The sequence below is a fragment of the Lygodium microphyllum genome, chromosome 21, assembly GCF_053477565.2.
Source record: "Lygodium microphyllum isolate KBCC chromosome 21, Lygodium_microphyllum_v1.1.10, whole genome shotgun sequence".
Taxonomy (NCBI): domain Eukaryota; kingdom Viridiplantae; phylum Streptophyta; class Polypodiopsida; order Schizaeales; family Lygodiaceae; genus Lygodium; species Lygodium microphyllum.
Genome location: NC_141155.1, coordinates 33937295 through 33953109, shown reverse-complemented (window position 1 = coordinate 33953109; position 15815 = coordinate 33937295). Strand labels below are relative to the sequence as shown.

The window sequence follows — 15815 nt, the reverse complement described above, 5'->3', positions numbered from 1 at the left end:
GGACTACTCACCTTAGTACTATTCAAGCAGAAAGGTTTATAAAAAACTTTCCATGCAAGAAATCTATTGCAACTTCATCTCTTAGTACCAAATGATCTAGAATACTTTCTTTATTCTCTAAAATTGGGCACTGGTAGTGGTTTTTCCCTCCTTCACTCTAAGACTCGCCTTTTTTAACAAGCTAGATAATCCTATTAACTTTGCCAAGCTAGGTAATGTTTTTGAATGGAGCCCGTAGAGGTTCTTAATGAGAGGAGTTTGACAAAGTTTTTCAAGATGTCCTTGCATATATCACACATTAATCCTTACAAAATAATTGGTGCATTGCTACACTTGTGAATGCATTGGTTCATTGGTGCATTGGGTAGGCTAGCCAAATGGCACAACTATCTATGGAAGGACTCCCCATTTAGTTACAAAGGTCATCTTGTGCCTATATATTATTCTCCCTTATTACTTATGGTTCCTCAGACAGGACCTATATTTGATTATGTTAGCATTAGGAGCCATTGGTATGATGTGAAGAATGATCCCATTGGTTATTATCTTTTCTTGAGAATTTAAGATCCTGATAGTATACTTCTTTGCAAATGTGATGAAGGGTGTGAAGTAAATCGATGCATAATTTGAAGTCCATTTGTCCTTATTTGATAGTAATCTTTTCACTTTTTTCCTTATATTCGTCAAATTCTGAGTTGGATAGATCCATAGTTGCAAATATATGCATCCAATTTTGAGAAGGGTAGATCCATAGTTACCATGGAAATTTAAGGAGAAAGATTCTTTGGCTTGTAGAATACTTGATTAGAGTAAGCTAATGTGCCCTTAACCCATATACCTATAGATAATCTACAAAGCAAGGGATTAGAATCCATTACTTACATTTATTAGCTCTCCAACCCTATGATAAGTTTTATTTTCTCCTTATAGCTCAACTTTACTAGGGCATTGGATGCTAGTTTATCCCTTCCATGCACATATTACATGTTGTGTGCATCACATAACTTATTTGGCTTCACACTATACATATTATAATCATTGAACAAAAGCACAAATTTTCATCCAATTATAGTGCATGATCATGGATCCCTATATGTATCTATTCTTGTAATTTATTTAAAAACAGTTCATACACTTTTAGAAGAGTTGTAATTTTATATTAGAAAAAATATGCTCTCAAAAAGGGACCCTAGGTTATGCATTAATGACTTCCCTTGTTCTAAGAGATTTGACATGGACCAATGGGAGAAAATTTAGTGTGTACATTTTATCCACTTCCTTTTTCCGCTTAGACCCATAACTTATGGGCTTATTCCTCTATGTCTCCTTTAAATCCCTATGTCTAGTGGGTTCATTAGAAGTCCAAAAAGAAAACATAAAGTTTGAGGATTCTCTCCCACTCCAAAAAATGTATTTTCTTCCCCCAAAACTTCTTTTGGTTACATTATACTTAAGAGAACCCTTTTTTGGTGTCTCTTAGCAAGAAATGCTTCCAATTTGATCATTCACTTACCTCTATTTCAGAAATATTCTCTTTTCACATAGCCATATCCACACAATCACCAATATCTTCTACACATCACTCCCTAACATCTTCCATTCTTTCATCTCCATGAATCTTCTTCTTGAATTTGTTTAAATAGTATCTACAAGCTATTAACAACATCCTCATGGTTGAATGTATGCTATTTGTTTTTACACCATGAAGAATAAGCATGGACAATGCATTTAGAAATAATTCATGAATCTACATGTAGCCAAGGTAAAAAAGTGTTGACTAACTAAAAAATCATGATATTTTGGAGAACCAAGCATAATACTTGGATTCAAAGAGTTTAGACATGGTGATCATGATATTTTGAAAAATCAAGTAGACTATTTGGATTTATGAAGGTTAGAGATGGTGATCTAAAATGTTTATACAATACAAAAGATTTGAAGATTTCTCTATACAATATTGTAATCAGGTAAAAACCAATTCAGAGAATATATCAGGTTTTACCAAACTAGATCCATACATGACACAGAGCAAGGAATACCAAATCATAGTGAATAGCAATAGTAAATAAAATAAAGAATACATAGGAAATGCTAAGATTTAAGATTATATCAGAAAAGACCTTGCCATATCCATTATGACAATTGCAATGTGTTATCCTAGCAAATGAATACTACAATGTGTTCTATGGATTTGTCATAACGTGAACACTATAACTTGGAGTATAACTATGTGTTATCCTAGCAAATGATAATTTCCATATCCATATCCATTATGATAATTGCAATGTGTTGTCCTAGCAAATGAATACTACAATGTGTTCTATGGATTTGTCATAACTTGAACACTATAACTATGTGTTATCCTAGCAAATGAATACTACAATGAATGCTATGGATTTGTCATAACTTGAACACTATAACTCCAAGTCAATCGCTCTATAGCTCAATAAATTCCATTTTTCAGGTGCTTTTCAATGACATATCACATCATATGGTTTTGAGAACCTTATGGACATGTTATCCGGGTGCCACCTTTTTAGTATTCAAAAAATGGGAATTGGGAAATTCCCAAACTCACTAATATTGTGAAATTAAAATTCTATTCTCACATTTCACTACTATATCTCTCTCTCTATCTTCTCCTCTATTATCTTTCTTCTCTCCTCTCTCTCTCTCTCGTACTCTCTACTCTCTACTTTCTCTCCTTTACTCTCTACTCTATTTTTCTTTTTTCTCCCTTATCTCCTCTCTTTTTCTCCCTCCTCTGTCTCTTTTTTCTCTCTCTATCTTCTATCTCTCTCCTCTCTCTACCCATACTCTCTTCTATTTCTTATCTTCTCTCTACTCATACTCCCTCTCTCTATTCTCTCTCTCTATATCCTCTCTTCTTTTCTCTCTACTCATCCTCTCTATATCTCTCCAACATTTTCTTCTCTTTTCCCTCTTCTATCTCGTTTTGTTTCTTCTCTTGACTCTCCTCTCCTCTCTTCTCTCCTCTCCCTTCTCTTGTCTCTCGTCTCTTTTGTTTTTCTTCTCTCTTCTCCCTCCTCACTCTGCCCATACTTTCTCTCTTGGCTTATTCTCTCCTTTCTCCATTCTCTTCTGTGCTCTCTTAAAGCAATCCTCTATTTCACTTCTTTTTCTTCACCTCTCTCAACTTTCTTTACTCTGTCCACCCTCTCCTCTCTCCTCTTCTCTCTCTAGTCTTTCTTCTTTCTCCATCCTCTCTTCTCTCTCTATCCCCGTCCTCTCTCCTATTATCCACTCTCTTTTTCTATTTTCTCATTTCTTTGCTCTCTCTTCTTTTTTCTCTCTCATCTCTCTACACATATTCCCTCTCCCTTCTCTCCACTTTCTCTCTTCTTCTCTCTCTTTTTCTCCCTCCTTCTAATCTCTATCCTCTTCTTCTCTTTCATCTCTCTTCTTCCCTCTCTCTATCTTTTCTCCTCTCTTCTCTCTCCTCTATCTCCTCTATTGAAATCTAGGGGGAGATATAGAGAGCTTGAGGTCTTGTAAAACATGTAATAAATAGAGAATGCACACAAAATAGGAAGATGGAGGTTCTAATCCTTCTTCTTTTTCTTCTTTGTCTCAACTATAATAGTCTACCAAGAATAAACAGAGAGTAAAGTATATGTAATACATAAGTAGTCTATAATGTGAACATGTTGTTAACCCTTGGAAAACCAAGATGAAAAAATGCAATCAATCGAAAGTGAAAGATAGCTCCAAGGCAAGAGAAAGACAGAGGACAAAGGTGCACTCAAAAAAATCTGAAGACACAAAGCAGAATAAAAATTCTAAATGTAGAAGGAAACACACAAGAATAAGCACACCTTAAAATTTTAGCAAGAAGAGCGCCAAGCACATTGTAATTCATTTTGTAATAGAGTTTCGGCATGCAAGTTGTAAAGAATAAGAGGTGCAGAGGCTAAGGCCAGTGCTAATAAGAGGAAAAACAAGTGGAGGAATGGACAAAGACTAACCAAAAAGAGGATGGCTTCCCAAGGAGGAGATAGGGTATGCATAAAATTCAAAAAGTAAATAGACAAGCTCATTCTTGGTGTGTGGCCAAACTTGTTCTCTTCTTGCTTCTTGCTCTTGCTTCATGTGCATGAGAGAGGGAGTCTGAGAGAGGGATAGTGTATGAGAGAGAGAGTGAGGAACCATTGAGAGGCTCTTCTTCTTCTCTTTGCATCTTAATCCTCTTTTCTCCTTTCTCGTACACATGGCTATAGAGGTCAAACCTTGGAGCATGGAGTTGGAACTTGTTTGAGAGTGCATCTTGGATTGTGGAGCCATCAATGGATTCCTAGGAGGTGGCACTTTGATGGGATTCAAATCTAAGTTCATACATTTGTGTGTGGAAGAGTGTGCATGGCTATGTGAGAGGTAGCCACAGCTCTTGGTTTGAAATGCTTGAAGCAATAAGCAGCATGTGGATCCTGGCAGTGTTCTTGCAGGAGTGACATTTTGGTTCCATTACTAGGACAAATGGATTCAAGCTTGAGTGCTTGCGTGCTCCAAGAGTGAGGAAGTACGAGTTTTTCTCCAAAGAAGTGCTTGGTTTTAGGTAGGAAGTGAGAGAGCTAGAGGCCATTTGATCTCTCTTGTAGATTAGTTTAGGTTGAGAAAGCTTTATATGCATTGGTTAGAGTAGGAGAAGTGAATTTTGATCAAATTTGAGACATTAAGGTGTGGGAAATAAGGAGAAAATGAGAAAAAGATAAGTCTTTGTATAACTAGGGAACAAAGCAATAGAGAAAGAAAGGAAAATTATTTTTAATTCCTTAAAAAGAATAGGGATAGAGAAGAAAAAAACAAAGTAGTAAAATGTGGAAAAGGGGAAGACAGAGATCATTTGCACACTAAGAGATTGAAAGATAGAGGTATTGAGAGAGATAGAGAACTATAGGTTAAGAGGTAGCAATACCAAAAATCCTTGGCATTGTCACATTTAGGTGCTCTAGGTATGCCCTTAATCTTCATGGATGTGTGTTGCATTAATTTCAAACCTTGGATGTAGTAGCAAGTAGTACATTGAATCCCTTTAATTAATCGTGTGCAATTCGGTGTTTTTTCATGTGCTACTCAGATGACGACCACAAACCTTGAACAGTTGAATCCCCATTGGGCTCTAACACCTGAGTCACTTAAGTCCACTCAAATGCCCACTAACTCAAACAAGAATCTAGTTGTATTCACTTTCAGGCCTCAAATGGTTGACCCTCAATCCTTAGCAGATGATGGACTTAGATGCTTCGATGGGCACCCCTCAACCAATTTTGAGCCTAACCACTCCGACAATCATTTTTCTTCAAAGACTACTTGAATGACCAAGCCTATGACTTAGAAAATTTGCCCATAACACCAATTTTTACCATTTTTAATCATTCCAAGACCTCTTAGGGTCTACAACTAGCTATTTAGCAATGGAGGTTGGAATCCAAACAAGTAGATGAGATCATAGAGCTATTTGTACTCAAAACTTTGACCTACCAATCCAAGAGTGACTAAAATAACTAACCACCAGTGGCTTACCCTTGGTAGAGACCTAAGTTGAATATGTGGGCTTAACACCCATCAAACCACCTATCAAGACCCATGAAAGATCCAAAATTGAGTACTATATGTAATCAGGATCCACGTGGGAAAGATGCAATGGTATAAAATTGATTGGATGTGATTGACTTCATCGAAGATTACACTCTCCATTGTAGACACTTAAGCGCATGTGAAATATGGAAAGCCTGATTTCACATAAATCACATTGACTTGCACTGCTCAAGTGTATATGTGTGTGTACATTTGCAGACTCATTGGATTGACAAGAAACACACTAAGGAGCATTAACTTTAAAAAACACCCACTAGTAGGAGTGCAACCCTAGGAATGAGATGGGTGACCCAAGTGGCCAGAAGGAAAGATCTAGGGAAGACAAAACCATCAGACTATTGAGGGAAGGACATATTGGCCAGGATTAGAGACATATCTTTTGCCGGCCTAGTCGATTTCATGGAAATACTAGTGGGTCAAGATACAACTACAATGGAAGGTACGAGCTCAAATGAGATTGACCTCAACCTTGACCTTGACCTTAATGTGGCAGGGTACATAGAAAACATATGGCAACTTATCATGGAGTATAACCAATAGACAAGGATAACATATCATGGAATACCTCTAGTTGATATCATAGACTCTCTTGAGGAGGAGATGATAGCTAGGAGCAAAGGGCCCAAAGGTTATGCGAGGAGATAGAGCTCAATGAGGTTCATAGAATCCTAGCCATCCTAAGCAGAAACAAAATGAGAGGCAATGCCAATACGGAGAGAGCCTTAGAAGCCAACCTTACAATGAAGGAGCTACTCATTAAACTATTGTTAGACAATACCAACCCTAAGCAAAGTGGGAAAACCTTGGCAACATAATTGATAGCCAGGCTAGGAGTCACCCCAAATACCAAGAGCCAAACGAAGATACCCATAATGGCCAAGCAACTCAATAAATATCAAGTAAGCAATGATCCCTATATCTTTGTCGAGAAGTTTGAGCAAGTGTGCAAGGCTAACAACCTCATGGACCCCACTCAACGAGCACAAGCATTTGGTCATTTCTTGGGAGACAATGGACGGGGACTTGGTTTACCGATCTGGATGATGTTGAATGCAATAACTTTACCCATCTAATGGATCTCTTCATCAGGATATTCTCAAAGGTAGGATACTCTAATAACCTCATTGTTAAGCTGATGAATATGAGTAAAAAAGACAAAGAGGATATATGAGACTATGTCACACATGTGAGGAGTCTCTATAAGAGGATACCTATAGCTTAGAAACCCAATGAGAGAGCGGTCTCCACCATATTCATTAGCAGAATCCATAACAAAGAAGTCTATAAGGCCTTAGCAAGTAACTCAAACCTACAAAGGGATGTTCTCACACTTTGAGGAGGCCATATGGATGGATGACTTGCTTAGAAAGAGAAGCTCTAGGGCTATGCAACAAGGTAGCAACACATTTAGAAATGCCTATAGAATCACAATACTTAGTGAACTAGCAGTCCCTAGCAAGCAAGGTAAAGGAGAGAGCATCAACTAGAGCCAAGCGATAGTTGAGGTCAATGACCAAGTTGTACAAGTCAATACGAAGGCCAATATGACCTCATGTGCAGTATGTGCATTTTGGAGGGAGCCAATTTCCATCTGAATGTCTCGATCCTAGATCCCAACCTTGTGCCAATGAGAGAAGATTCGCGCATGGTGTTATGCAATCCTGATTGCCAAAAGGGTTGCCATAATAGTAATCATATACTCAACCATACTATTTAGGATTTAAGTAGCCTTACTATGGAAGGGGAGTCCCTTTGACTCTACTCGCACCTAATGATTCAAAGCCACACACTCCAAGAATCGACATCAACCCAACTAGAATCCCTAGACCGTGAGGATCTATAGTGACCCATCCACCAAGTGATGCTCGAGTGCAATTTGTAGAGGAACCACTAGAGGAAGACTCATACATGAACCCTTATGTCTCTTATGATGAAGAGGGTAATCCCATGTTGATAGACTTTAGGCCTATGCTAGTCATGGCTTTAGACAGAGATAGAGGTAGAGGCCTTGGAGGACGTTAGAACCATGAGCCCATAGCATGTTGGATGTGTGGCCAACAAAGGTATATATCATCTCTCTACCTTGAAAAGGGGAAAGTAAATAGGGACAAGGACGACTTAAGGTGTCATGAATGTGAATTTACACACCTCTTCACCAATTTTCCTAGGTGAAAAACCTCCACTAGTTTGGAAATGGTACCATTTGTGCCGCATCATTACGTGGACCTAGCAACCTAGATTCAACCTCTATAGAGAAGAAGAGCCCGCAAAGGAGAAAAAAGAGGACGAATGCAAAAATACACTCAAATTAGAGAGTGTGACCACTTTAACAAAGGAAAAGCAGGTCACTAATGCTGAAGAAAAAACATCTGCTCCTAAGACAAGAGAGAAGGAAAGTGCTAAGATTAGAGAGTATCTTGACCCCCAACCAGAAACTAAAGGTGGTGGATAAGGTCAAGGAATGGATAAAATAACTATAAGATCACTTGTGAGATGATAAACCTATCATTGACTATAAGATCAATGAACTCTCAACCATAAGTACTTGTGAGATGACTTTCAACCATAAGTACTATAAGATCAATGAACTCTCAACCATAAGTACTTGAGAGATGCTTGAGAACAAGAACCTTGAAAGCAACATAAAGTCTGAGTATGAGGATTCTTTTGTATTAGCGATAATGATGGATATTTAATGTGTCACGGATGAGTTGCAGTTTAAAAATTTCCAAATAGACAGGAGAGATTCTATCTGAAATAAAGAGTATTTGATGAGGAGTACAAGATTGTAGTTTCATCAGTGAGGAAAGCAAAGAGGAAATGGAGACCATGGAATATGACATTGATGGAAGAGTGATTGAGCAAATCAACACATACTCTAAATCCCAAGAGGTCAATATGCTCAAAATGAACAAAGGAGTTGTCAAGGTAGATTGTGATCAAATTTCTTGGCTAGAATGCCTAGAGGTAGAAGATTATGAGCAAGTAGGATTAGTTCAGCCTAGCATCACATCATTATTTGTACTGGAGTCAACTACAGATGTGTGACCACCAAGGGAATCAACCTCTTCTAGTGAGGATAGTGAGTATAACTCCAAGTAAGAGGTGAGCTCTGATAGCAACTCCAAGTGAGAGGTGAGCTCTGATAGCAACCCTGAAACGCCTCGACCACCTGAGACCAAATGCACGAAGGGGGACCTCCTTGTGCACCTAAGGCACAAGAGGCTAAAGGAGGAGAGAAGGAAACATTCAAAGTCTTCAGAAGATGAATGATAGTAGAAACTTAGGACCTACCAAGCACTTCAAGAAGGGTGATCAAGTAGTGATGTTAGTAGGAGGCAAGTGGAAAGGATAGGCAAGTAAACCCATCGAAAAAACCAACTAAAGTTAAGAAAGTCATCTTGGCAAGGGAAGGGGACCACCCTTGACTTTTGTACATTGTTGATGCCCTAAGGAGGAGGAGAATGATCTTATAAATCTAAATTCTCTGACTAGCTATTGATATTATTTGAGTGGACCAATGAATGTAAGCAAGCCTATGATAGTCTTAAATAGGCTCTTACTTTAGCCCCTATCCTCAGAGCCCTGGATTGGTCCATTACCTTCCATGTGCACATTAATGCATCAAAATATGCCATAGGGATAGTGTTCTACCAACTGGTGAGTATAACCTTGATTGTCTAGTGAGCTTTGCTAGCAAACAACTCACTCATATGAAAATGAACTATTCCACAATAGAGAGGAAAGGGTTAGCCATGGTGTTTGTTGTAAAGAAGTTTAGACACTACCTTCTAGCAACACCCTTTACCTTCTTTGTGGATCATCAAGCATTGCTTTATCTTGTGAACATAACCTGTGCAAAAGGACAGATTGCTCAATGCTTACTTGTTCTTTTGGAATTTAACTTCTCTATGGTAGTACACAAAGGAAAAAAATACTATATGGTAGATCACATGTCCTCATACCCATAGGTAAAGTGATTGGAGAGGGCATCATTGATGACCTACTAGTTGCACATCTTTTCAGAATGTCTAGTAAACAAGATTTGTTTAGAGTAGGTATAGTCCACATTCTAGAGAATGGATTGACTGAAAAACCCATATAAAAAGCTATTGAGAAATAATAAATTATGTATGCTCCAGGAAGAGATGTCCCGAATCCCATATGCATAGTGAGAAGAGTGGAGAAGCTGAAAAGCTATAAAGACATGTACTTGGTTCACTTTTCAATGCAATACTATTTGTACTTTGTACTTCATTCTATGTCTCTATCATGGTTAGCTCAAGATTTTGTTTATGAGTCCAAGATGACATCTTGGAACCTAATTCACTTGAGCAATAGTTTGTCGTCTTGTCCATGTCACTATGAGTCTTGTTACTTCCGTCCTCCATTGTTAGTGCTATGCTCTAGATCCATGTTTTGTCATAAAATCTGGGTTAAAAAGATTGATCTTCAAGATCCCACTCTATGAGTTGATTGCTAGTCAATTGTATCGATTAGGATAGGATGGATTCTTAAAGAGATGCATGTGCAAATATGAAATGCACAATGTTCTCACACTGAGTCACATTGTGGGATTGTTTTGAGGACATTTTAATGGAGACACCACACCACACAAGGTGCTCAAATCTCAATTGTGGTGGCCAATGCTATTCTATGATACAACTAAGTTTGCAAATCACTGTGATGAGTGTTAACAGACCAAAGTCCCTATTCATAAAAAAACAAGATGGAGTTCACCCAAGTGATCACATGCCAACCATGGAATTGACTTCATTGGTTCAATCGGCCCTACAACACATTACTGACAAGCCAACTATGTCATTGTTGCCAGAATCTATCCTTCTAGGTGGACAAAAAGCTCAAGCAACTTGCAAAAATGATACTAGGACCATGGCCAAGTTCCTTTGGGAGCAAGTAATCTCACAATTCGGTTTTGCTATAATAGAGTTGGACAGTGACAAAGCACACACTTCATCTATAAAGTGATTGCTCATTTGTTATCCATCTTCTCGATACTCCACATGAAATAATCACCATATTATCCTCAAGCTAATGGTCAAACCAAATCCATGCACAAAATCTTGGTGAATGTCCTAATAAAGGTAGTCTTTTCTTCACATAGTAGTAACTCGGACAACCAGCTCATGGCAGCTTTATGGGCATATAGAAAGGCCTACAAAATGGCCATAGGACACACCCCATTTAAATTAACCTATAGGATTGAAGCAATTCTACCAATAGAATTATTTGTTCCAAGCTTGAGCATAGCAGTTCAAGAGAAATATGAGGGAAAGAAAGCATGGATAAATTGGTTGGTAGAGCTGGAACACCTATTGAGACTTGTGTCATTGCAACCCATGCTCTAATCTGTGACAAGGCACGATGCAAGAGTTGGTTTGACAAACATATCATGCAATGATACTTTGAGAAGGAGACCTAGTCTTGCTATACTCTCTTAAGGGACAGAATAAAAAGATGAATTTAGGGGATTAGGACCTTTCAAGGCTTGCAATATCAGTGGAACATGAAATATTTAACTAGAAACCCTAGATGAGAGCATAGGATTTTTCAACAAAAGTGGCGTAAAAAAGTATTACCCTCCATCACATCCACTCCATGAACCTCTATTGATACAACCACCAATGAATGTGAGTGTTACAACCATTACTGAATTAGAGGATGAGGATGAGGAACCAATAGCACTTTCCTACCTCTAAATAACCATGACCTCTCAAAAGGCATACACCTTTGACACGCTGATTGATGAGGGAGATAACTCTCATATCTTAACGCATGATCTCTACATTGCTATGGGGCAACCCAATTGAAAATAACCCATGTAAAACTTAGCTCTTTTTAGGGGCAATATTATCCACTCTTGGAAAAATGCAAACTAATGGTTTCTATCAAGTCTGAGTGTACCCATCATTTTTTATGTGCTACCTAACAAGTAAGGTGTTGGTAAGGAATCATTATTTTGTCATGTGTTCAAAAACTAAGTTCACTATAATATTGACTATGACTCACAACGCATCCACCTTGCCATTAGCAATGTTAGAATAGTAACAGATTTCAGCACAAGGGTACCATGGCCATCCAAGAGCCAATAGTGCGACTGGTAGTTAAACCTAGTATCAATCCTAAGGAGTGGGGTAGTGCACCACAACATACACCCATGGTGTAGTCCCATTAGTGTCTAGAGACCACAATCAAAGCTACGATCCAAACAATCAAGTGAATTCCCAGGAATAGACCACAACCTTACAAACACTAGTCATTTGGAACTCATAATTTCCATGCCTCACACTCTAGACCTAAACTAAGGAGTTGGCACTTCCATAATTGATAGGTGACTAAGCTACATTGGGTCCCAAAATCCCTATTGCGTGCCCAAGGTTACTACGAAGATAACACCTTGGTATGGCTACCTAAACTCACAAGTGGCATGTATGATCCTCCATCCCATGCTTCAAAAAATAAGGCTTAGAAATATAAATCAAAACGAGGTAGGAGAAAAATCAAGAGGCAGGGTGCTCAATCCATGAGCATTTTAATGGTCTATCAAACAAAAACTCAACCTAGCCCCAATATGCACCCCACTGTAAATGATCTCCTTTTTAATGACTCTATTGTGATTATCATTGCAAAAATGGATGATAACAAATCAACTGAACTCTAAACTTGTCAAACCAAGATCATCAAACCCAATGAGAATCCTAAGGTGAAAATATCACGTCCCAACTTGTCCAATCCAACTAAACCAAAGCTAGTGCAAGCCTTAAGCTACCACAATAATGACGATCCATTCTTGAAGTGCTTTCAACATGGCCATGTATATAGGGGGTGACATAGTAACATGCATTCGATGACTCAACTCTACTTTCACATTCTTTGCTAGAAGTTACGAATGTTTGGACCTAGGCATGCTTGACAAACCCATAGAAAATGAGGTACGTTGTCATGGCATTGTGTCTCCACCACTGGTAATTTGAGGGCAGAGTTTTTCACCAGGAATTTAAACTCATTAGTCAGCATCATTAGGAATTTGTTTTTCATTGTGTGTGTCTTCTTGTTTGCATTTTGCATGACACACGAGCACATGTAAATAGGCTAGGCACATTTTCTTTAGTGCATTCATAATTTTTGTGTCGACATCGTTTGATTGATTGCATCTCATTGATCCAACATTGCACATTTTCTCGAATCATGAGTTGATGAGAACGAAGTTGTATTTCAAAGAAAATTTCTACTAGGACACATCGCATGAAAAACCAAGTATTTATAAAGAAAATATAATTTTTTAAAGACTGAAGAGGTGGAGTTCATATGAGCCAGAACTTTTAATCTTGAAGGAGACTTCTTCGATTAAGGCTAAAGCTGGTTACTGTCACTATGAAATTCAAATGAGAAATTATGGAGTTTTTGGAAATAAGCAATTAGAGCTATCCAAATAAATAAACCAAGTGACCATAGTGTTCAGAAGTAGAATCCTTCATATTGTTTCTCTTCAGTCGTCTAATGTTGGTGGGCCTACTTGTGAGAGGTGGTGTTACAACCAAAAAGTTGATGAAGTGGATTATAGAAGAGGGCAAGACATTATGAGGTGAAAGATCTCAGAGAAGAAGCTTTAAAAATAAAACTGATAAAATTGAATGTGGAGCCTTCAATTCCTACGGATAATGGATCTATAGTAAGGGGAAGCCCTCTTATCAGATCTGCATCACGTGCATTGAATCGGAGCTCATCTCAATGGCCTATGATATTTTTATGTAATGACTATGCCTTTCCAGCAGAGGGGATTCCATCACTTCATTTGCCCACGGTAGTTATCAGAGCAATGAGATGACGCATGTAGCTAGGTGTAGGAGAATCTATGCCCATGCTCATGATTATCACATAAAACTCCATTTCCAACGACAGTGATGGGGAAACTTATATTTCAGCTGATGATTTGCGGATAAATTTGTGGAATCTGGAGATCAATGGTGTGACCAGAATTTCAACATAGTGGATATTAAGCTTGCCAACATGGAGGAGTTGGCTTTCACGTCAGCTGAGTTTCATCCATCTCATTGCAGCACACTGTTTACAGCAGTTCAAAAGGCACTGTTCGACCTGTAGACATGCGACAATCCGCTTTGTGTGATAGACACACAAAACTGTTTGAAGAACAAGAAGCAAAAGGAGCAAGAACTGTCTTTACAGAGATCACTGCTTCTATTTCTGATCTTAATTTCTCGAGAGGTGATCACTGCATCCTAAGCAGGGACTATATGACTCTCAAGCTTTGGGACATAAACATGGAATCTGCACCTGTTGCAACCTTTAGAGTGCATGAATACCTACGTCCATAGTTGCTTGATCTTTATGGAAATGATTCAATATTTGATAAGTTTGAGTGTTGCTTGAGTGGAGTTGTAGTCAATGCAGAATATCCGTATTCGTCATGAAGAAGTAGAGTGTACGATATGAGGTGAAAACTCAAGTACTTGTTTTATCACTTGGCAATCTCATTGACTAGACGTGCTGGGTTAATAGGCATGTGATTATACCATGAGGCTCTTGTAGTTTGACAATCTGTAGACAGTCATGTAGCAGTGTGATTGGAGGCAACAATGATGAATCGCCATGGTGGGTAGTGAAGATGGGATGTTATGGAGGCATTCAACGTCTGCAAGCATTACAAACGGTGTATCGAATATGCATTTGATGACAATAATCGAAATCACAGCCAGGATTTTGAGTAGCTGACAATCCCAATGACATGACTGCTGTTAATGACAGTTACGGTGACGATCTGCCATCGAATATTGCAGGGATGGTGTGCTGGTGGAAAACGCAGAAATAACGGCATTTTATGAATGTGATGGCGGCAAACAATGAATAATGACTGATATGGCAACGCAACGTCGATGGTGACTGCGTTAAACGCAGAAAGAAAGGTGTTCTTAAACGACTAAGTTTAAGCCTTTATGGTTTACGCTTACTTAAAAGCTTTCAAGGCTTTATTATTGGCCTAAAACGTTTAGTTTATTTTTAGCCTTAGAAAAGCTAAAGGCAAGAAAAGCCAAAAGTTAGAAACACAACGTGTAGGTGATGAGAAAAAATATATAAGGAGATGTAAGCGGAGGTCTAGGGGTCCTTGAAAAATTACTTGTATCAAGAGTATTCTCACATCATCCTACTCTTGGTAGAGGCTTCTTGAGACATGCCTCTCGAATCTTTGAAGAAGCTTCTGGAATCCTAATGAGAGATCTTTGCCATATTGTAATTCTTCTTTATTTTCTTGCATAGTGTTCTTGAAACGAGCGATTCTCGTGAAGGAGGGCTTCCATCTCACCAAGCATCCCTGCATGACGAGCGACTTTCATGAACTCCTGGGCGTATTTCATGCGACAACGTTCCTTGCCATGTTCTTGGGAAGAATACAAATTCATTTTCATTAAGACCTCCACCATTGCAGAAGAGATGATTGCCAACAAAATCTCAAGAGAAAATGCCTTAAGCCAATGCTTAATCCTACAAGAATAGCAAAATTCCCATTCCACCATAGGAACTTGCTGAGCTCCAATGATTATGCAAGTGGCATACTCTACTCATTTCATGGGCTCAAGAGGGTTATCAAATCATGACCGATGCAGAGAAATGCCATGCCATCAAGACTTCCAAGTATGACTAGATATATGTTGCCCCAACTTCAATTAGGGTATTAGCCATTGCAAGAAATCAGCCATTAGATGAGAATATCATGCTGCTACATCTATACTTGGATAGAATTCTAACTAAGGAGGAACTCCACATTGCAATCTGAATCAACTCAAGTGACCTCTTGACCAACATATGGACTTACATCACATAAGTGGGCATTCATCCATTGGATATGGAGTATCATGTGATACTAGAGTATAACCCAACCTCTTACAACGACCAACTCTTGAAAAAGTAAGGCACACCTTGAATGCATTAAAGACCCTTACATCTTTACTTCCACAATTCTAGGTAGGATTTTCATCATTTTCAAGAGGAAGAAGGTAAAGTGAAAGGTGATCCAAATAATCAAAATAGGACTTGAACTTCAAAGAAAATGATAAATCAATTTTCTTTCTTAATTGAGTAAAAATGCTACATGAAGTTCTTGTGTGAAATATATGGATTCATTGATGTGGAAATTATCATTTTGTGAGTTATATATTTGA

The 15815-nt window shown here is 38.4% G+C and overlaps 1 pseudogene; it reads left to right on the top strand.

The window, feature by feature from the left end:
* The first annotated feature begins 10509 nt into the window (after window positions 1–10509).
* On the top strand, window positions 10510–14069 carry LOC148017881 (serine/threonine protein phosphatase 2A 55 kDa regulatory subunit B alpha isoform pseudogene; annotated as a pseudogene).
* The last annotated feature ends 1746 nt before the right edge of the window (window positions 14070–15815 follow it).